Source organism: Marmota monax, unplaced genomic scaffold (genome assembly GCF_021218885.2).
Source record: "Marmota monax isolate L192 unplaced genomic scaffold, Marmota_monax_Labrador192_F-V1.1 WCK01_AAM20220418_F8-fsc00462, whole genome shotgun sequence".
NCBI classification, from domain to species: domain Eukaryota; kingdom Metazoa; phylum Chordata; class Mammalia; order Rodentia; family Sciuridae; genus Marmota; species Marmota monax.
The window spans coordinates 245,959-270,591 of record NW_026694290.1 but is presented as its reverse complement, the minus strand read 5'-3'; the positions used below and the strand labels follow the sequence as shown (position 1 = coordinate 270,591).

At 37.1% G+C, this 24,633-nt stretch overlaps 1 pseudogene; it reads left to right on the top strand.

Annotated features, from left to right (window-relative positions):
• The first annotated feature begins 371 nt into the window (after positions 1-371).
• On the top strand, positions 372-22,185 carry LOC124108978 (KH domain-containing RNA-binding protein QKI-like; annotated as a pseudogene).
• Positions 22,186-24,633: the final 2,448 nt, after the last annotated feature.

Sequence of the window (24,633 nt, the reverse complement as noted above, 5' to 3'; positions counted from 1 at the left end):
AATTTTAAGTTACTGTGTTCAATTAAGAGAAAATGGGAGAAGCATTTGTGGTGCTGCAACAGGAGAGGCGCCCTGGCCCAGCACCAGCATTGGCCTGCCTCCACCTCCAGCCTTGCAAGAGAGCTCCATCCAGGTGGACTAGGGTGGCCTAGGGTGGCCTAGGGTGGCCAGAGCACATTGGGAAGAGGTAAGTGAGGGCTGCTGTGGATTTGGCATTGGGCCCTGTGCTGGTGCTCTTGCAGAGCTGGATGCAGAGTCTTCAGGGATAGGCAGCCAGGGATGGGCAGCCAGGGCTGGACCCCCACCTTGATTCCTCTTCTCTGGCGCCAACTGCTGGGGCAAAGGGTGGAGTGAACCACGGATCCTGGAATATGGTTGGGGAAATGGAAACCAAGAAGAAGCTGAAACCCATCCCAGATTACCAGATGCAGCTAAGGAACAACAAGAAGCTCTTGAGAAGCCTGTTCAACTTCTTTTGGATCTTCAACCACCTCCAGCAGCTGCTGGAGGAAGAAATTATCAGAGTATAGAAAGGCATGTACATACTGAATGTCAGTACAGAGAAAATGAGCACAGAATCACCTGTTTTGCTGTGAGATCTATTGTTCAATTAGAGGAAAAATTTATATTCCTGTGAAAGAATGCCCACATTTTAATTTTGTTACAAGAATCTTTGGACCCAGAGGACATACAACTAAACAGCTTGAAGCAGAAACTGTATGTAAAATAATGGTCGGAGGCAAAGGCTCAATGAGGAAAAGGAAGAGGAACAAGTTAGATGCAAACCCAATCGGGAGCATCTAAAAGAACTACATATACTAATTACGTATACTAATCACTGTGAAAGATGCTCAAATCAGAGCAGAAATAAAACTGAAGAGAGCAGTTGAAGAAGTGAAGAAACTACAGGTACCTGCAGCAGAAGGAGAAAACAGCCTGAATAAGATGCAGCTGATGGAGCTCCTGATTTTGAATGACACCTGCAGAGATTCTAATGTTAAATCACCATCCCTTGCCTATTCTCTTGTGGCCATAGCCCAGGCTGCTCCTAGGATCATAACTTGTCTTGTGCCTGTCCTCCCACCAGCTGCTTTGAGTACTCTTACCCAGCTGACCCTACCTTAATGCCTTTGATTGGACAAATACAGACCTCTGTTATGCCAAAAGGAACTCCTCAACCAATTGCTGCAATAGTCCCTTCAGGGCCTGAGGCTGGGTTCAATCTACATCCCCTACAAATACCCTTACATGGTTGGCACCCACTACATCAATCCTTGAGTGACCTATTGAACACAGTGGTGTATTAGGTGTGGTGGCAACTAAAGTTTCAAGGCATGATGTAATCATAGAAAGCTGCCACTGGCAACTAACCTATGAACTTCTGACCTCTGAACTCTTCACCCAGTGATGATTCAACCATGCCTGCCTGCTAATCATTTAATGGTAATTGCCTCTGCTTGCCTGTGATCAGTGTTGTGAGCTGAGGCGCTTGTCTGTTTGTCTTACCATCCAATCAAAAAGAGACAAAGAAATTGTTGTTCTCCAACTCAGCTTTTGTTTCCTCCGTTTGGGTGAAAGTGGTTCTATAAACTGCGCAGAATAGAAGTAAAGCAATAAAGCCCAATTTATCCCACAGCACTGACCATCTTTCAATGTGCCACCCCCAAGCAAGTGGCAAGAAGGCCTCCTTAAGGAGGGAGACAGATGGCCCCTAACTACTCAGTGACAAAGGCAGTTACTGTGAGAGACTTCTAGGAACCTTTTCTTCTCATGGGGAAGTCAAGCTGTCTGAATGAACTGCGTGATGATGCATCATGCATGAATCTTCTTCAGTAAGGTAAGTCATTGGTGAAGTGATTCAAAAAATATTTCAAATTTGATGTGTGGTTCAGTTGCTTCAGTGCCCCTTCAGAGCAAAACTGCAACACTCTTTTTAAAAGATGGATATCTAAGTTAAAATTACAGAAAGTTTATTTCATATACCCTTAAAATTTTTTGAGAGTAAGGTACATGCATTATGTTACATTACTGGGCAAAATGTTCAAGTATTTTTTTAAACTTCCCTTATAGAAAAGAACCATTAAGGATGTAAAATGTGTGCTTACATATTGCTGTGTTCATGTAATGAATTGTAGGGAAAACTGTAGTGCATTGAACATATGAACATATAATAGATACTTTTACTATACAAAGGTGCTAGTGAAGAATAAAATGTATAAGTTTTTGGAAATTTTATACTTTCAAGTGATATAAACAAGAAAAATAACAAAGAGACCCTTTATTTTATTAAATGAAAAGGCCAAAAGAGCATTTTCATCTTTCTTTATTTTTTAAGTATTGGAATAAGTCTAAAGAAAAGAAAGTGCCTTATTTTCCTTGATGGTCATTTAGTCCAGTGTCTTTTAAGATCAGCTCCTGCCTCAGAATAAAAGTTAATGCTACTCAGTCACCTCATATGTGAACAAAGATGTGAAGGGAACAAATGAGTCGAGGGCTTGAATTATATGATTTGTGCCACATTACGTTGAGGCAAATTTGCCAAATATGATACTGTGAAAAAAAAAATGATAGCTGTTATAATATCTGACTAGTAAGTTTTTAAAAACATATCATAATTTAGTACTTTTTTGTTACAACCTTCAAAGCCAACCCAAAGAATTTTGAGATAAAAATTATGGGTGATCTGAACAACAGTTGACAGAAAAAATTAGAGCCTTATTCTATTAGGAGAAGGGGTGTGTTTTTTTTTTCATACTGGAGATAATAATATACCTATCAAAATTTTCACAAATATGAATTTTGTGATTTTCATTCCAGACAACAGTGTTTTTAAATGATCCAAATTTAACCAGACTTGTTGATAGCATACCAGGTAACTTGCATAGTCCATCTCTGATAGCTTCAGCAATATCCCTCCATCTTTCCACATATGCCCTTTTTTGCCACTTTTTTTTAACTTTAAAAGAATGTGAAAAAGGAGCATCATTGTGCATATGAATACTGATTCAGTTTAAACCTCCAAATTCTCATAAAGTAGTTTTATATTTCAAAATTTGCATATAAAGCCTATATCTAAACACTAGAGTAAATCATTAACTGCTCAGTACCAAAGGTGGCAAATCTCAAGTGACAAATATTACCTTATCTACTCTTCCCTCTTCCATACTTTCTTGTCTTCTCAGTCAATGTTAGCAGAAGCTCAGTTAGCACCTTCCTAATGACCTCTCTATAAAGTTGTCTCACTTCGATCCATTTTTCAGTTTGTGTCCTATGCAATAAACAGTCGTTTTGTATTCTAGCTTTGGTTTAATGTTCCACTGCTCTTTCTGTTACATATACCTTTGTTTTGATTTATTTACAATATATGCTGTGTCATTATGATTTTTATTTGTTTACTGGCTGAATAAATTTGTGAAACTCAAACATTTGAGGTGATAGTTTAAAATGATACCAGTATCTTATACAGCTTCATCTTAACTATGTTAAACCTGGACATTTAGATGTTTATCAAAGGGCTTTTATGGGGAAGGAAGTAAATGTATGACATAACAGATGTGTGATATTAATGAGTAATGTTGGCTGTGAACAAACTTTTGAAAATTTAGTTGAAAAAATATTGGATCAACAGAAAAAAAAGTATGATTTTGAAATATGAATGCCTTGGTTCTTAGTATTATAATTGTTTATTGAATTTATTTTTTATTAAAGTATGTAGTTTTTAAGTCTTTTTTCTGACAGTATTATGCAATTTTTAGCCTGGGCAATTGGGTGTGTCACTGGTGTGTTACCATAGAGCTGACGTGTGTTTTTTGTCTAGTGTTTATTATCTTAGTAGCTGACATGCTCTATACATACCATAATAAAAGTAGTGCCTATGAGAAACCTGTATTTATAGTCATGGTTACAAGTTTATAACATATTTTTCTGTCTTGTATTATATATATATATGCAATATGACATTTAAAAATAACTTTTTCTTGATTGAAAAAAGAATACAACATGCAAAATCCACAATTTGATAACTGAAAATTGCCAATTGTTTTGCAGTATGTTATTGTATTGAGTGTCTTGACTTTCTTGGGCTTTTAGTTAGTTAGATAATAAATGAACACATTAATTAGACACCTTTGAGTTTTAGTTGGGTTTCTGCAATAGACAGTCGTTTTGTATTCAGCTAGCTTTGCATTTTAAGTATTTGATTCTTTGCTGTTTCCATTAACCCATAGCATTATTTTAATAAATGTTTTAATAAAAAATTAAATGTAAAATAAAATAGGAAGGTGAAGATATGGGAGGAGAGGAGTGTTGGTGATGGGGGTACACTAGGGTAACTGCTTAGTAACTCATTAAGATCAACCTCAAGGAAATCTACCTCTGTTTAGTGTGTTTTCCTGTGATGTTTTATTTTATAAATGGGTAAATGTTGTTTAATATAAAGCTTTAACATTAAATACTATCATTTAATTTATTTAACAAAGCAGACATAAATCTGTACAGTTCTACATGATACAGAACTGTGTATCATGTGAGAGAGGAAAACCAGCAAGGCAGCTCCTGCACCATGTCTTGATGGCTAATTCCAGCTTCTCTATACGGCAAGCTTCACCTCTTCTGAGCCCCGGGACCAAAGATTGTTGTCCTCCCAGGTGTCCTCATAGCAATCTGTAACAAAGAATCAGGTGAGGGGTAACTTGGGAGGAGTTGCTGTCCAGGAACAATTTTCCTCAGGTTATGCAAGGTGACTTTGGGCCCTGATCTCCACTGAGACATAGTCAGGGAGCACTGAGGCTAGTATGCTGCCCTCAGCTGAGGGTGTTGTCTGTGGGCAGAGTGTCTACAAATGTCCTCAGGAGCAAATTCCCATGGACATTCACCTTCAGAACCTTCTGAGGCTGCTCCCCTAGAGAGTGAACATGAGGCAATGAGAAGGGTTCTCTAGGAAATTTGGGTGTAAAGGCTGAGTAGCACACATCTGGCACCCTGAGGAGCAGCACCTGTGATGACACAGGGTGGAGCAAGGACCCTGCTCCTCTAGCCCTACTCTCTATAGCTCCATCCTCAGACAGCTTCCTGCACTTATTTTAACCATAATTGTACCTCCCCTTGCATGGTCATGGTCACATGCAATAGGGGCCACTTCAATGCTCTCCTTGCTTCTGATGGATTGCATAAAGTGCAACAAAGAATGTTAGAGGAGCAGAGGAGAATATGTGCACTTATCTGACTTCTGCTTTCCCTCCCATTCTCTCCACATTCACATTTCCTCTTCCTAAACTTATTTATCACCTTTGTTGCCTTGAGCCCATATTTTAAGTCAGGACAGGATCCGTGGAACCAGGTTCCTGTTGGGAGAATTACTTTCTAATTGTGTAATCTTGACATAGGAAAGGAAGGGAACATCCATGTATGATCAGAGCCAGCAAGGGCAAGAGAAGCCAGTTGTGCAGAGATGGCTAGAACAGAGAGACATTGTGTCCCATGTATCAGGAAAGAATGCAGTGTTTTTGAGGTCCCAAAAGCTCAATGCATGGCCATGAAGGTTTACTCAGGATGATTCGGTGGTGCAGCGTGAGGTAAGAAACCAGGGAAAAACTAAGAAAATTGATGTAGAGAGATTTAACAGACATTAAAGTCCAAGAACTTCAAATATCTGAATAAAAATTCACCTTTAGAAAACTCATAAAAAGTTGGAAAGAGGAAATATGGAAAAACTACAAAGAATTTCTACATAAGAAAGGATAAATAAGAGACTCCAATAGAAAATCAATTACTTGCAGATTTCTGGTCCTTTTCTCCTCATCCTCATCCTCAGAATCTGTTACAATGTCTTCTCTATGTATGAAGGCCATATTTGTGAAGAAGTGGCCTTGGATAAAGGAAAGGCAGAGTTAAAGTCAAGGTGAGAACTTGAGTTGTTGCTGCTTATGGTGTTCTGTAGCCCAAAGTCAAAGCTCTCCATTCTTCCTCTTGTCTGCACTCGTGTCTCCTGGCCTCCATTACCTCACCTCTGCAATGAGGAATAGATCTGGGATCCCAAGAGCTCTTTTTCAGTTCACATCTTACCACTGTACTCAGTAGTGATTTCTGTGCCATCCTGTTCCTCCAAGAGGAAGCCACTATCTCCCTGTGTTTCTGGACATAGGGCTCTTGAATACGAGCAAATTCAGATTTTTCCTTCTAGTCCCAGGGTTTAGAAATTAGATGAGGACCGGAGGTGAGAAACATGTTCAAGGATGAGCTTCTCTTACTCTTTTATAGGAGAACACAGAGGCCTGTCCAGGTAGCACTGAGGAAATTTTCTTTAAATCCTCCAAATGTGGAAATGTTTTTTAAATTAGGAGTATACAATAAATAGAAGAGAAAGTGCTGCTATATGGACAGAATATGCAGAGGGAATTTATCCACTGTATAGAAAACGTTAACTCCACATTCATAAACTACCACTTAGAAAGTGTTTCTCACTAGATTCCTTCCATTACATTGTCAAACCCAAAGCCCAGATCTAAATTTTTCATGCACAATTCCTAAGAAATGTCTGCCAATGTAAGCCAACCTATTTGATGGTTAGTAGAGGAAAATGCAGGGCAGAGTGGGTCTTATGGGGAAGATTTTGTTTAACTAGCAAAGCAAAAGGATATTATAAACAGAATGCTCGAAGTAAGTATGTCTACTAATTCTTATTCCTATGTAATTATACTATGAAAGCAATACATAATTTCTGTTAACTTTTATTTCATACCCATTCCTCAGTCTTCACAAAAGTAGGTGGACTAAACTTCTACCAGGAAACCTTTCCCATTGGATCATACCACAAGGGCTGTTCCCTAAATGCAGGCTCTTCATCCTCACTGCTCTAGCAATATGCTTGGCTGTACATCCCACCTTTAGAGACACAAACTTCAGCAACATTAATTAAGATTGTCTCATGCTTTCTTCCACACCAATTAAGCTCACAATGGGTGTTAGGGTTGGCTGTTTATTGTCTGCCACAGGATCCTATGATTTAGACTTGGTTCTCAATGTGGCCATGGTGAGAGTTGTGAAGCCTCTAAGAGGAGGGGTCTGGTTGAACATGACAAGGTCATTTGAGGGCATCAGCCTCAGAGGAAATAGAGTTTTCTCATACCCTTGTTAGATTCTACTTATATTAAAAGAGCAATTGGGACCTCTAATCCCTGCTGTCTTCCTGTCTCCTCATGTGATGTCTCCTTCCTGCACCCATGATGACCCCCAAAATCATTACACACAATTAAGAGGAACTTCACAAAGCCAAGCAGATGCCAGTGCCACATTCTTGAATCTCCAGAACTGTAAGCTAAACACACCTGTATAAATTATGCAGTCTCAAATGTTTTCTTAATACCAAGAAAAACATGGAAACACTAATATTAATAGGATCACCCTGGTCTCTCCTATAATTTCTCAGACCCTCTATGAGCTCTGTAGTTTCAGAAGCCTCCAAGATGCTACAAAGAATTACAAACTTTCAAGAGAGAGAGTGGAGCTAAAGGAGTGAAATTTCAAATTCTTACTTCCACTGGCACAATATCACTCTCTTCTGGAAACAGATCAAATTGTCATGCAGAAAGTTTGAGGAATATGAATTCATGCAACAGACACTGTGCCAGAATCAGATGAGCTGCCTACAACAAAATGTCTACTGGGCACTTGAAATGTGGAACTAGGATGAGGCTCTATATGTTAAGTATCGAAATTTAAATTAAATTAAATTAGCACATCCATGTAGTTACTGTCATTTTGAATGGCAAAGACCTGGAATTCAAAGATGAGGAAGACATGACTTTAATTCCCTTGGATTTCATTGCAGAGGTGTTTGCTAGATTAATAATACAATTCACTTGTAAGTAGATTGTGGACACATGCCAAAGGGCCATTCTCTGAGGGACTAAGAACACTACATCAATGAAGTCAACATTCAGATCCAGATGGCTCCCAGCAGGGTCTAGCACATCCTGCCTAGAAGTTATGAAAACTGTCAGAGTAAGGGTAGGACAACATGCTATCTTCTTAATTCCTCTACCCTTTCTGCCTGATCCTGGTCAGATCCCAGGTGAATATCTGGCTCAGTGTGGAGCCCAACACTCGGAAAAAGTGAGATCTTAGCACAGAGAGGTATTCATCCAATGCTCATGGGATCTAAGAAGAAGATACTCTGCACAGGGCTGAGCTCAGGGATGAGCAGGAATGATAAGGACAGTGGTTCCACCCTCACAATGACCTGTCAGTGTCAGTATCCATGTATGTATAATGGGAAGGACCTAGGTAGCTTTTGGATCTGACAATGTGAAGATTTATCAGAGACACTGTCAAAGTGATATCCTCCAGGCCATACAGGGAGCAGCAAGAACGTAAACTGTGGGATGGGATCAGACACCATTGCTATGCTGACCTTGTCCTTCACTAGAGCCCATGTGCCTGGTCTGCAACTAGATGTGTTGCAGCTGTTGTAGCAAAGGCCCATGACATCCCTCCATTTTAAACATGTTTCTCAGAAAGCAGTGTCTACAAAAGGAACCATCATAAGGCAACTTCCAGAATCAATTGAAACATGAAAACTGAGTCCTGCCTCAGCTTCAGGGAACTCAGGCCTGGGCATCTCCTATATCAGACTCCCACTATAAGTGAGTGCAGCATATTGTGGACTTGAGAGTCACTGCTCAGGAATGATCCTCTCTAGAACTTTATGCTTAAAATGGGTTTGGGAAAATGAATTCTGAAGCCTTTCACAGAAAATGTATATAAATGAGAAAAACTGTCATGAGTGAAGTGTTATGAACAATAAAATGCCATTACTACATTCAGAGCCCTAAGGACTGGTGAGGACAGAGTTGTTTCTTTTTTTTGCAAATCAATTTCTATCACCACCCCCTCACTTCTAATCTGCCTGCAGAAAGTGGGAATCACTGAGATTCTGCATACATAAGGGAGTAAGACCATCTTACCCTTGGCATCATCTACATTATACACTAGCAAGAGAGTGAGGCCAGGATGGATACCAGTTATGGTTCCTCTTGAGTCCTCCTGTAATTAAAAAAAGGAGTCACTGTGAAGATCAAGCCATGTGTGCACAAGTCCTGTGTGCACAAGTCTTTTGTTTACTTGGTGACATTAGAAAAGCAGATGAGAAAGTGGTCAAGTCAAGGGAACTCAAAAACAAGAACAAAGCAAACCTACTCCCACCAGAAGACACAACTACTCAAGCGTGATTTGTATCTCAGGTATTTTAATTGACAATTATGGAATTCTTTTGCCAGAAGGGAAAATTGCTGCTGAGCACAAAGCTTGCTAATGTACAGTATGTAGCTGATGCTGGTTGTTGTTAATGTTGCCTTCAGTGAGGTCTCAGTTGGCAACAGACTCCCCCTTGAGAATCTCCCCATTGAGAAAACTGTGTGTGTCATCTCCAAGAAATCATATCATGTTACAATAGAAAGAGAAAGTAAAGAGCAACATTTGTATTTCAGAGGAAGATAAGCAAACTCACCATGGCATTTTATGGGTCCTCCTGACCCATGTGTTCTGCAGGAAGTGACTGCACCATACCCTTTGAGGAAACTAGGAGGATACAGAATGATGGTTATTATAGTTTTGTTATTGATTAGGGATTATTCAGGGCATTTCCTTTATTTTCTTTTTACTTTTTTTGTGGTACTGAGAATTGAACCCAGGGCCTTGTGCATGCAAGGCAAACACTGTACCAACTGAGCTATATCCCCAGCCACTTCAGAGCATTTCTTGATATGGACTTTAGTGAAAATGTATGGCAAAAAGAGGAACAAGAAACAAATGAGAAACAGAGCCTTTGGTTTTACAACTATACTGCAATCATGCGGGCTATGTATGTTTTACATTTTGCAGCCCTAGGAGGATATCTGCCTACAGAGATGACCACTGTGGCCACCTTACAATAATGAACAATATTTCAGATCTATGTAAGGAGATATGATTACACAACTATATCAGAACAACCTGCAGTGGGGAAGTGTGTTTGAGTGATGAATACAGTTCTCTATTCCAGAGCATCAACATTGGGGCCCATTACTGAACACTTATTGCCTCTCCCACTTACAGAGTCAAAAACCTGGATTATTTGGCTAGGCATCATCTCTATCTGCAGAATGAGCATGATAAAATAGCTCTAATTGACATTTTTCCAAATACTTTATACAACAATGAGAAAATGAATTTTTTTTCAAGGTTACATGATATATCCATCAAGAAGGAGTATATTTTGGCCCTCAAACATATTTTGACATCTTGAAAAGAATAGAAGTCTTCCCATGCTTTCATGGGAAGAAAAGATGGCAGATTTGAGGAAGGTTGTGCCCCCCGGTAGTTCCTCAGCTCCAGACTTACAAGTCAAGAAGACTGCTTCTCAGTGAGGTGGGAGGAACTCACCAAAACTTAATAGTCAACTAAAAAAATCATAGAAGATATAGGCACCTGCTGCAGGACCTAGGCTTTGCCTAGCAGAGCTAGCACAAAATGCATGGAGAGCATTCTACCCAGGGGTGCTAAAGTCAGACATGTGGAGGAGAGCCCTGTTCCCTTCTCTTTTTGAGTCTGGTGGCTCACAGGACCAGCTGAAGTGGGTTGAGAATTTGAACAAGCTGGTGTGAATACACGCTCAGTATGGAACCATAAAAAATCTGTTCCACAGACAGAGAGGGAATGAAGTATTGGCTCCCCCACCATACAAGTGGAATCCCGGGGAGACTCCAGAAATAGTCTCCTGGCAGAAATTTGCAAATGCTGGACCCAACTGGTACATTGATAGAATTGCTTTAGAGCAATACCCACAAGGCAAAGACCCTGGGGCCTGATTGGACCTAAGCCCCATCAGTGGGAACTTTACCTATAGGAATTCCTCTCACAGATCTCCGAAGTGAGCCTCCCTAAAAGTGCATCAACTGGCCTGTGCAGACAAAACTTCAGCAGACTGTATTTCCCATCCCATCGTACCTCACAGTGGTGAGGAGGGAAGCTGAGAATTCCTGAACTCTTGGCAACTTGGTGAGCAACACAAAAAGAAGAAAGGTTTAACAACCATTGGCCCTCATGCTTATGCTCAGTACATATCTCAAGAAGAAATGGAAAGAAACACAGTTGGGCATAGACAGTGAACATATATTTTTATTGACTATTTTGACCACTTCAGTGGAAATGATTCTTTAATTTTTCATTAATAATCTCCTTTTTTTCTTCATCAGTTTTTGTTATTGTTATTTGATTTTGTCTTTTGAATGTGTGTATGTATGTACATGCATTTGTGTACTAAATGATTCATATATGTATACTTACTTGTTTACAGTTTCTCATTTGTTTCATTTTTAAAAAAGTGTACTTATTTTTCCTTGCCTTATTTTTAAGGGTTAAGATTTTTTATTCATATATTTTGGGTTTATTTTATATGGGTGTTCATTTTTCTTTATGTCTTATTTCTCTTTCTTTTATTCTACTAACAGCCAAATACTATTATTCTCACTTTTGCTCTGCCTTTAATATTTTACTTCTGTTTTTTCTTTCTTCCTCATAATTATCACATCCTATATCTTCTTCATTCTCTTCTTTCACCTTTTGAGATGATAAACTCTTTTCTACTTTACTGTCTATTTTATCCTCTTAAATAACCCTAGTTTTACTATCTTTTTTACTGATTGGTTTGTATAATGCCCACCCCATCATTAATAGTGTTGCAAGTATTGCTGTTGATACCATAGATAACACGTTTTTCTATTTAATACCAGATATAACACATGATTATTATTGTCTTTACTGATGGCATTGCTGAGCCTACAATTTCAAGTGATGAACCATACAAAACTTGGTATTTTGAAGGAATAAACAAAATTGAGAAAGGTTTAGCCAAGATAAGCAAAATAAAGGAATAAAGTTGACATATTAAAATCTGAAAAATAAGGAAATGTCACCATTGACGCTACTGAAAAACTGAGGATCATCAGAAAGTATTTTGAAAATGTATATCCCAATACACCACAAAATCTTGAAGACATTGACAAATTCCTAGAGACATACCACCTACTCAAATAGAAATAGGAGAATAGAGAAAAAAATTTAAAAATCTATTTCAAGAAATAAAATTGATTACAACATCAAAATAGCACCAATAAAGAAAAGCTTGGGAGCAGATGGATTCTCAGCCAAGTTCTACCAGAACTTTAAGGAAGAACTAACACCAATTTTCCTCAATTTTTCCCAGAAATAGAAAAGACAGAACTTCTCCAAACACATTCTATGAATCCAGTGTCATTCTCACAACAAAACCAAACAAAGACACATCCAAGAAAGAGAACTTCAGATCAATATCCTCATATCATATAAGCAAAAATTCTTAATAAATTACTGGTAAATCACTTACAAAAATACATCAAAAAGACAGTGCACAATGATCAAGTGGGTTTCATCCAGGGATGTATGCTTAGATGTATTCTTAGAACATATGCTAATCGATAAATGTAATTACCCACATAAATTAATTTAGACAAGAACCACATGATTTTCTCAATAGATGGAGAAAAAGCATTAGGCAATATATAACATTCAAACATGTTTAGAATTTTGGAAAAACTAGGGATAGAAGAAACATACCTCAACAGGTTAAAAGCTGCATATGACAAACCCAAAGCCAACATCATTCTAAATGGAGATTAACTGTAAGTATTCCCCCTAAAAATAGGAAAAAGAGAGGAATGCCCACTTTCACCACTTGTATTCAAAATAGTCCTTAAAAGTCTAGCCAGAGCAATTAGGCAAGAGAAGAAAATTAGATGAATAGGAAAAGGAGTGCTGAAAGTATCTTTGCTGATGACATGATCCTATATTTACAAGATCCATAAAAGTCCACCAGAAAATTTCTAGAACTCTTAAATAAATTCAGCAAAGTAGCAGGATACAAAAATCAATACCCATAAATCAATCACATTCCTACACTCCAATGATAAATCAGCTGAATGTGGAATTAGGGGAACTATTCCATTCATAAATAGCCTCAACAGACAATACTTGGTAATCAAACTAACAACAGAGATAAAAAAAACTTCTACAATGAAAACTATAGAACACTAGAAATAGAAATTGAAGTGGACATTAGAATATGGAAAGAAGTCCCTTGTTCTTTGAATAGGCAGAAGGAATATTGTCAAAATGGCCCTACTACCAAAGCAGTATACATTTTTAATACAATTCCCACCAACATTTCAATGATGTTGTTCATAGGAATAAAAAAATCAGTCAGGAAATTAATGTGGGAAAAAAGAGGCCCAGAATAGCCAAAGTCACTTTTAGAAAAGCAAAGCCGGAAGCATCACAATAACAGACCTTAATTATACTCCAGAGCTATAGTAATAAGAATAGCATTGTGTTGGCGTGAAAACAGGAAAAAATGATCAATGGGATACAACAGAACTCCAGAGACAAAACCCATCAAAACAGTTCACTCCTACTAGACAAACGTGCCAAAAATGTACACTTGAGAAAATATAGCTTTAAAAAAAATGATGGTAGAAAAAGTGGAAATCCACATATAGAAGAATAAAATTTAACCCTTATCTCTTGTGCTGCAAAAAATCAACTCAAATTTCAATAAAGACCTAGGAATTACCCCAGAAACCATGCACTGACTATATAAAGGTAGGCCCAACATCCAACATATGAGGTCGGGAACATAAATGATTAACTACACTCTTACATTGCAAGAATTAAATTAAAAATTAACAAATGCCAGCTGGGATTGTGGCTCAGTGGCAGAGGGCTTGCCTCACACCTATGAGGTGCTAGTTTCCATCCTCAGCACCACATGAAAATTAAAAAATAAAGTTTAAAAATGTGATGGCATTAAATTAAATGTGATGGCACAAATTAAAAAGCTTGTTCACTGCCAAGAAAATAAGAGAGTGAAGAGAGTGCCTACAGGATTGAAGAAATTCTTTACACCTTGCACTTCAGATAGGGTAATACACAAAGAGCTCACAGAATTAACTCCAAAACTTTCCAATAACCCAAAGGAAAAAAAAATGGACAATGAAACTGAATAGATACTTCTGAAAAGAAGAAATACAGATGGTCAACAAATATATAAAAAAAGATCAACATTTTGAGCAATTAGACAAATGTAAATTAGAACAACATTTGAAATTTCATTTTATTCCAGGAAGAATGGTAATTATCAAGAATACAATTAACAATATGTTGGTGAAGATTTTGGGAACAGGGTACACTCAAACATTGTTGGTGTCCCTGAAAATTGGGGCAACCACTCTGGACATTTATAGGCTTCCTCAAAAAACTAGAAATTTGACCCAATTATCCCACACCTTGGGCATCTATCCAAAAGATTAAAAATCAGTATATTAAAGTGATGCAGCCATATCAAAGTTTATAGCAGCACAATTCACGATTACTTACTATTGTTTTAGTCACCTTTTTCACTTCTGTGACTTAAAAAGAATAATTATAATTGAGGAAAAGTTTATATGAGGGCTCACAGTTTCAAAGGTCTCAGTCCATCATCAGTCAGCCAGCTCCATTCCTCAGGATTCCAGATGAGACAAAACATTATTGAGGAAGAGTATCAGGGAGGGAAGCAGCTCACATGATACTCAGACAGGAGAGAGAGAGAGAGAGAGAGAGAGAGAGAGAGAGAGAGAGAGAGAGAGAGAGAGAGAGAGAGAGAGAGATTTGCCAACTGTAAATATAATCCCAATGCTATGCCCCCAATGGCCCACCTCTTCCAGCCACACCCCACCTTCCTCCAATTACCACTCAGTTAATCTCATCAGAGGATTAATTAAATGATTGTTAAGGCTATTACAACTCATTTCCCTTCTGAACATTCTTACATTTTCTCACACATAAACTTAAGGGGATCACCTCACATTCAAACCATACAACTATGGAGCCAAACTAGGTACCTTTCAACAGATGAATGGTTAACAAAATGTGGTATAGATACACAATGGAGTATTAATCAGCCATAAAAAAGAATGACTTTATGCCTTTTGCTGGTAAATGAATGGTATTGGAGAATATACTGGTAAGTGAAAGGTTAATCCCCCAAATGCCAAAATTGAAAAGTATTCTATGATATGTGGAAGCTGATGCCCAACCAGTGGTTGTGGGTAGAGATTAGTTTAGTACAATGTACAAAGGGAAATAAAGAGAAGTGAGAGAGAAGGGGAAAAGGAAGGACAGTGCAATAAATCTGACTTAAATTTCTCATGTACTGACATGAATACACCACATTGAATCTCAACATCCTGTAAATCCATAAAAACTTAATATAAGAAATTACTACCAGCAAGTAGCAGAAAGCTTAGGCAAGAGAGGAGTGGGTAGGTAGAAGGAAGAGGAAGGAGAGGTACCACATTTTTAATTACAAGAAGATATTTTCCATGCCTGTATTATTATGTAAAATGGATTCTATTGGCATGTATAAATAAAAGGAAGCCATATAAAAAAGTAATAATACATTTCAGTTGTGCCAGCTTGGCCAACAGTGATGATACTGATGAGAAGGAGGGTACAAAGGAGAGTGTGGCCAGTGGATAATTTAAAGAAAAAAAAAAACTTAGAGAAACCTGTGGATTAGAGATGAAGAGTGATTTTAATTGTCAGAATCAGCTGGTGAAGTTGTTCAGTGAAAGCAAATCCATGGGTAGGAAGCATTCTGTACATGTAAAAAACCCTCTTTGATGGGGAAAGTGGCTGCCACATACAATGTAGCAAATAGAGATGTAATTGGGAATTCATAAAGGAACTTACTAGCAGGTGACTAAAAAAGTTCCTAGAGCTTGCCTGAACCAGTAAAGCTGACTTAAATAGGCGCAAAGGGAATTTTACTTGGGTACTTCAGGCTCTGGATCATGAGAAAGTGCCCATTGCTGCTGATGCCCCATAATACCTACTGGGAAGATGCTTACTACCACAAAAGAGCATCTGAACCCCATGGAAGATACTCAGCATTTCATATTGATAGCAGAGAAGGCAAAACCTGTGGATGTTTTGTCTGAACACCCTAAAATTTAATTTTATCAGAGGCCCTATAAATCCAGATGTTCTCCACAGGAAGCAGGTGGGGGTGAGTGGATCAGTGCTCAAACTCAAGCACACAAAATTCTAAACTTCAGTCAAGACTAATAACTGGAACCCAATAACTGGAACCTCCAATAAAAATCTCTGTATTACCTCTGCTACAGAAAGACACAATGTATCAGCACCCCAATTGTGCTAAGCCACCCTATACTGGGAGAATAAAAACTGAGATCTTCTACAACCAACTTTGCCTCCCAGTCACAATAGCTAGACTCTGAGTGAGAAACACAAAGTCATTGGACTGAACAACCCCTAATCCTCAACCCAAGGGTTACAAGTTAACAAAAAGAATGAAAATCCACCTCTGTCAACATTTTGACTACCTCAGTGGAAATAAGCCCTTTATTTCTCAGTAAAATTTCTCTCTCTCTCTCTCTCTCTCTCTCTCTCTCTCTCTCTCTCATATTTGCCTTTTTTCATTTATTTTCTCCATACTCCCATTTTTATTTTTTATTCTTTTTAAAATGTTACCTTTGTAAACATAACTTCATCATATTTTGTTAATTTTTACCACTATATGGTAAAAATCATCTTATGTGGGGAGTTATTCTCACTTTGTGAATAGGCTCAAACAAATATATGTGTATTCATATAATTTAAATTTCACATTAATAGTTTCATTTGCACTTATTGATTATGAAAACTTGATTGGACTAAGATGCGGTTCATTTATACCTGGATACAAATTGTTTTGCTCCTACAGTTACTGGTTAGTTTATGGCTTGGTTCATGGCTCTTGTATCTTCTAACTTCTGCCTCTTTTCTGATAACTTCTAATAATAGTTCAAATTCTCTGTCATCTTCTCCATCCTATTTTCTCTTAACTTAAGGAAGTATAATTTAAATAAGTAGTAGAATTATATAATTTGTATAATTTTTACCCCATCCATGTTGCTCTGATTATTAATATAGTAGAAGGCAAAGTAAACACAAGATACTGAATGTCAAAATTAATATTATTTGAGAATAAAAATACACAATATCAGTGCAATAAAAAGTTGATTGTTCTACAAGATAAATAAGGTTGATAAATCCTTTGCCAAGCTAACCAAAGAATGATAGGGAAGACAAAAATTAACTAAATTAGTGATGAAACTGTGATATCAACACAGCCCCTTCTGAAATCCAGAGGATCAGTAGAAACTATTTTGATAATTTATACACCAATAAAGTGGAAAATCTAGAAGACACTGACAAATGTTGAGACATATATGACCTGTACATGTTGAACCAAGAAGATAGAGGAAACCTTAATAGACCCATATGTATCAAGTAATGAAATGGAAATGGCAATTGAAAGCTTCCCAACAAAGGAAAGCCCAAGCACAAATAGATTCCCAGCTGAGTTCTACCAGACCTTTACAGAAGAACTAACACCAATCTTTGTCAAATTATTCTATGAAATTGAATATGAAAGAACAGTGCCAATTACATTCTGTTAATCCAGTATAACTGTGATATTAAAACTATAAAAGATGCATCTAGGAACAAAATCCACACACCAATATACTCGTTGAATATAGATGCAAAAGTCTTTAATAAAGCATTAGTAAACTGCACTCAAAACCATATTAAGAAGACCGTACACTACCATCAAATGGAAGTGGGTTTCATCTCAGAGATGCAAATATGTTTAAACATGCAAATTAATAAATGTAATTCACCACTTTTTATGATTTACATATGAGAGTTCCTCAAAAGCTCATGGGTGAGACCATGCAAGCAAATTGGATTATGGGAGCCTTATCCTACTCAGTGAATTAATACCCTGAAAGGGATTAACTGAGTAGGGTGTGGCTTAAGGAGGTGGGTCATTGCGGATGTACATTTGGTTATATATTTTGTCTTGAAGAGACTCTCTTTTGCTTCTTGCCATGTTCTGAGCTACATTCATCCACCACGCTATTCTACCATGATGTTCTTTCTCACCTCAAGTCCTGTGGGATGGAGCCAGCTGTCAGAGGACTTAGACCTTCAAAAACATGAACCCCCCAAAAAACTTTTCCTCCTCTATTTTTTCTTGTCAGGGTTTTGGTCCAAGCTGTGGGGAAAAAAGAATGCTGACACACCATAAGTGGAAGTAAGAACAGGAATCATAAGATCATCTCAATAGATGCAGAAAAGGTCTTTGATGAAATGCAGTAATCATTCATTTAAATAATGTTGGAGAAACTAGGAATAGAAGGCACTCAAACTCAATATTATAAAAGCTATCTATGACAGAGGCAAAGTCAACATCACATTGAACAGAGATAAAAATTAAAGGCTTTTCTCAAATGTCAGGAACAAGACAAGAATGTCCACTTTTACTACTTCTATTTGATATTGTTCTCAAAAGTCAAGTCAGAGAAATCAGGCAAGAGAAGGAATTTAAAGGGATACAAATAGAAAAATAAAAAGTCAAATTACCTCTGTTTGGTGATGACATGATTCTATATTTAGAAAACTCCCCCAAAAATTCACCAAAAGAATTCTAGGACTGATAAATTTAGCAATCTACTAGGATACAGGATCAACATTAATAAATCAATAGCATTTCTATAAACCAACAAAGATTAAGCTGAAATAGATTTTAGGAAAACCATCCCTTTCACGATAATCTAAAAAAAAGCACCTGAGGATTAATATAACCAAGGGGGTAAAATATCTTTAAAATGAAAACTATAGAACACTGAAAAAGAAATTGAAGAAGAGCACAGATGATGAAAAGGCCTTCCATGTTATTGGGTAAACAGAATTAATAACATCAAAATGGCAATACTACCAAAAGCAATATCCAGATGCAATAACAATCTCCTTCAAAATACCAGTGAAATTCCTTAGAGTATTGAAAAATCAGTCCTGAAATTTATTTGTAATAATAAAAGATTGAGAATTGCCAAAGCAACTCTAAGCAAGAAAAGCAATGTAGGACACATCACAATACCCAATCTCAAATTATACTACAGAGATGAATAACAAAAACACATGGTATTGGCCTCAAAATAGATATAAAGATCAATGGATTAGAATATAGCACACAGAGGCAAAACCCACATACTTACGGCCACATGATACTTGACAAGGGTGCCCAAAATATATGTTAAATAGGAAATAATGGTTTAAACCAATGGTGCTGAGAAAACTGGATACCCAAAGAAATACTGGCAGGGATGTGAGAAATAAGGTACACTGACACATTGTTGATGGAACTGCAAATTATTACAATGACTCTGGAAAGCAATATGGAAATTCCTGAAAAAACTGTGAGTGGAACCCGTATGACCCAGCTATTCCACTCTTTTTGGCTTATTCAAAAGAACTAAAATCAGCAAGCTTTAGTGATACAGTCATTTCAATGTTTGTAGCAGGCCAATTCATAATAGATAAATTAGGGAATTAACAAATATGTCCACCAATAGTTGAATGCATCAAGAGCACAAAACTAAGTGGTAAATAGATATTAATTTTGGAGCTCAATTTGCACAAACCAAACAAAAGAAGAATTGAAATCTGAATAAATTATAATCCTTATTGAAACCTTATGGACACAATGACTGGATTTCCACAGTACCTTTGTCTGACTTTTCTTTCGGATAAACACTATTTGGTGGTCACAGGCGAACTCCTTTGGACCAAAGTCTGTGGAAGTCTTCAGGATGTTTTGACTCCTGAAAACCCTTACATGGAAAGCAAGAGCCTGGAAAATATGATAAAACAGAGTTAACTGTTGACAACATGCTGGCAAGAAAACATAGGGTCATCAATAATAATTCAAATAACAGTTCAAACAGCTTTAATTGACAGGTGACAATTGTAAATATCCGGGAGTACAATTTGAACTTTGAATTCAAATATACATTATACAATAATAGCATACTCAGCAACTTAGATATTTGTATTTTTTCCCAGTGACAATTCTGTGTTTTTTTGACATTAAGAACATTCCTATGTTAAATGAAATAGGTAAGGCACAGAAGCACAAATGCTACATAATCTCACTCCTTGGTGGAAGTTGAAAAATTGATCTCATAGAGGGGGAGATTAGAGTATCAGTTACCAGACTATGGGAGACAATGTTACAAATAAATATTAGAAAAAATTCTGGTGTAGGTTTTGCTGTCTGTTTCCAGAGTAAATAATAACACAATCTGTGTTTCAATAAAGTTAGAAGAAAGGGATTTGAATGTTATTAGAATTCATACTTTTGAACTCATTTTTTACCACTGGGGAAGAAAGCACCTGAGGCAGATTTGGGCTTTAGGATGATATTGCAATGTGGAGCAGTCTAAAACCCAACAGACTTTTGTGTGCACAAACACCTTTATTAAGGTGAAATCATAGAAAGGCAGAGAGAACAGTGACCAAGAGCAGAGTCTGTAGCCACGTAGCTTATGTTCAAATCCTATCTCAAAGCTGTACATACCTGTGAGAGTTAAATAAACCTCTCTGTGCCTCAATTGCTTGTTTGTAGATACAGAAGTGTTCATCTGATCCATGAAATGGTATAAAGCTGACAATGATCACATACAGGCAGCCTTAAGAAGACTGGTGCTTCATATGTGTGCTAAAGTGTCCTGTCATTAAATGTGTGGAAGAACAAGCTCAATCTTTGACAGTGTTTGAACAGAGAGGAGTCTAACAGATGTCATCCTCCAGGGCAGTTGATAAAGAAAGTCTATTCTTCATCCTCTACAGGTGGATATCTGTAAAGCTCATGAAAAATGTTATTTTCTGTGACCCCCATATCAGCCTGGAGGGATGGATAAAGCACAGTCTGTAACCCACAATTTTGAGTTTAGGCATTTGAAATTTTTGATGAGTGGTGGATGTGCTACAGTAATGTATCTGTTTACCTGGGACTAATTGATACCTTAGGACTATGAACCCAGAACTCTTCTCACTCTTTCTCAAATACTCCTCCCCTAAGGCCTCCTTGGTAAGACTGATGTCCCAGAAGGGTTGACTGAGCCAAGAGTAGGGCACAAGTCATAATCTAGTCTCCTGCCTCTTTTATTATAATTACTGGCCAAAAATATGATTTCATCCAAATGAAGCCTATCTAAAGGTCAAGGGTAAGGTCCACACTTGTGGCCAACCTCTCCAGGGTCTTTTCACTGGCAACTGCCTTCCTGATGAGCAGTTGAACACCAAATGATCAGAGCCCTGTGTGGCTGGTAAACTGTTTAGAACTCAGGACATTCTAAATCAACTGCCACTGGATAGCTATGCCCAGAGTTATGTTTCCATCTGCTGTTCACTGGATAAGCTGCTATGGTGAATTGAGGAAAACGGATATCCTGGGTTGATGCTTTGGTGGATCACTGTAGGAGGTAACTTGCCCCCATGTCTGCAGACTAATATTTTCTGAGCCATCATCTCAGCACCTGGATAAAGGTTTGTTTGAAAACCCACTGCACATGCACCAGTCTGATCAGGCATATTCTTTCTCCTGAATTTCCCCATCCCTTCTTAGATCCTGCAGGGCCAGTGGCCAGAAATTTATCTGCCTTAGAAGGAACTACCCATAACTACAGCCTGTGAAACTGAGAGTCCTATGTGGACTTTCTCTGAAGTCCACCTAGGCCCTCATTTCCTCCATCATCAGATGTCCACTTCACTTACTTCATGGTGCTGTCCTTTGTTTCTCCTTCCCAGTAGCTCCCAAATACCAGGGATCATTTAGTCATAGACCGCTTAGAACCAGCATCTCAAGCCTTTTGTTTTTCTATAAATGTCCTCATTTAGATTTCTCTAACATTAATTTTAGAGGTTCACATATTTATTTAGAAGAGTTTGACCTTTTATTTCCCTTTCATGGTATATCTATTGCCATAATTAGTATTCATATTCTCTTTTTTAATCTCATGAAAACAAGGTGGGTGTTTTTCACTCAAAGATGGCACATGATATTGGTATTTATTCACTCAAAGATGGCACATGGTATTGGCCTTGTACCCTACTGAACCCAGTGGTTTATTAGGTACAGTGTTTACTAAACTTTGAAGAAAAAATATGTGTGTCCATCATTACCAAAGGATTATGACTTCAGGGCAAGCTTCCATTGTCAACTAACCTATGAACTTCTGATCTCTGAGCTTTTCACCCAGTCATGACCTGACCATGCCTGCTGGCTGATCAATTAACTTGTAATCACTTTTGCTTGTCTGTGATCAGTGCAGCAAGCTGAGGGATTGTCCATTTGTCCATCTAACTGAACAAATGACAATGAAATTGTTGTCCTCCTACTCAGCTTTTTCTCCCCATGTTAATAAAAGTGGTTCTTGAAACTCCACTGAATAGTAGTAACATATTAAGGCCCAAATTATCCTACAGCACTGATCATCTTTCAATGTCTCACCCCAGCTGAATGGTAAGAAGGCCTCCTTAAGACAGGAGACAGATGGCCCTTAACTGCTCAGTGACAGAAGCAGTAACTGTGAGATATTTCTAGGAATCTTTTCTTCCCATAGCGAAATCAAGCTTTCTCTTAATGAATTGTGTGATGATGCATCATGCGTGAACCTTCTTTGGTCAGGCCAGTCATTGGTGAAGTGATTCAAAAGTATTCCAAATTTGATATTTTGTTCAGTCACTACAGTGCCCTCCAAGGGCAGAAGATGCAACTTTTTTTTAATTGCCTGCTACATTTGAAGTATTAGAAGATTGTGCCATGACAGAAAAACTTGAGAAGTTTTGAAAAGTAATACAAAAAACAAAACTGCAACACTATTTTTTTAAAAGATGGATATTTGAGTTAAAATTATAGAATCTTTATTTTATACCTCCCTAATAAAATTTTGAGAATAAGGTACATCTATTATGCGTCAAATTACTGGGAAAACTGCCTCAAATATTTTTTTAAACCTTCCTGTATAGAAAAAAAAAATAAATCATTAAGAATATAAAATCCATACTTGCCTATTTACTGTATACATGTAATGAAATTGTAGATAAAAGTGTAGTGCATTGAAGCAAATAAACAAAAACTGGATACTTTTAGTATACAAGAGTACTTATGCAGATACATATGTATGTGTGTGTGTGTGTGTGTGTGTGTTTATATATACACACACACACAAGTGCATTTTAAACTTTCAAGTGTTATAAAATGAAAAAATAAACCTATTTCATTAAATGATTTTTTCTGGTGGTTGTCAAGGAACAAAAGACAACTATTTTTTATCTTTGTCTTTCTCTTTTATATTTTAACATGTTGGAATAGGTCTAAAGAAAGGAAGTACCTTTATTTCCTTTATGGTCATTTAGTCAGTGTATGGTGAGATCAATTCTTCCCTCAGAATAAAAGCTAATGTGTGTTACTCAGTCAACCAGTATGTGAAACAACATATGGGGGGAAATGAGTTGAGGCTTTGAATTACATGATGTGTTCCACATGATTTTGATGCAAATTTGTCAAATTTGATACTGTGAAAAAAATTGATAACTGTAACTGTTCTAATATTTAACTAGTAAGTTTTAAAAAACACGTCATTATGGACTACTTTTGGTTGATACAAGGGTCAGTGTCAACCCCCCCAAAATTATGTGTGATCAAAACAGCAGTTGACAGACAGAATTAGAGCTTTATTCTATTTTGAGAGGGCAGATGCATTGGAATTTTTTTTTTAATTTGGAGATAATAGTATACCTAGCAAAAATTTTCACAAATATGATTTTTTTAAAAAAAATTTCCATTCTGGAAAACAGTAGTCAGCAGGAAACTCATTTGGCACCATCATGTTTGACATCTCCATCAGCTTGTCTCACTTGGAACCCTTTTCATTTTATGCTATGTAGTAGACAGTTGTTTGTATTCAGCTAGTTTTCATTTAATGTGCGGCTACTCTGTCTTTGTGTTACACATGCTATTGTTTTAATTTACTTACAATACATGCTGTGTCATTATGATTTTAATTTTTTTGTGTTGGTTGAATAACTTGTGATACTCAAACACATGAGTGACAGTGAAAAATGATACCACTATTTGTTTCAGCTTTATCTCAAAAATGTTAAACTTGAACATTTTAGATATTTCTCAAAGGTCTTTATGGGGAAAGTAAATATGTGAAATAATATGTGGGTAAAGTATATGAGTAATGTTGGCTCTGAACAAACTTTAAAAATTTAGTTGGCAAAATATTGGATCAACTGAAAAGAAGCATGAATTTTGAAATATGAATGCCTTGGTTCTCAGTATTATCATTCTTTTTAATTTATATATATATATATATATATATATATATATTATTTATATGTGGCACTAAGAAAAGAACCCAGTGCCTCACACAGAATGTGCAAGTGCTCTACCACTGAGCTACAACCCCAGCCTATCATTCTTTTTTAAATATTTTTAGTTGTAGGTGGACACAATTTTATTTGTTTATTATATGTGGTGCTGAGGATCAAACCCAGGCTCTCACACTTGCGAGGTAAGTACTGTACTACGGAGCTACAACCCCAGACCCGGTATTATCATCCTTTATTGAATTTATTTCTTATTAAATTATATAGCCTTTAAGG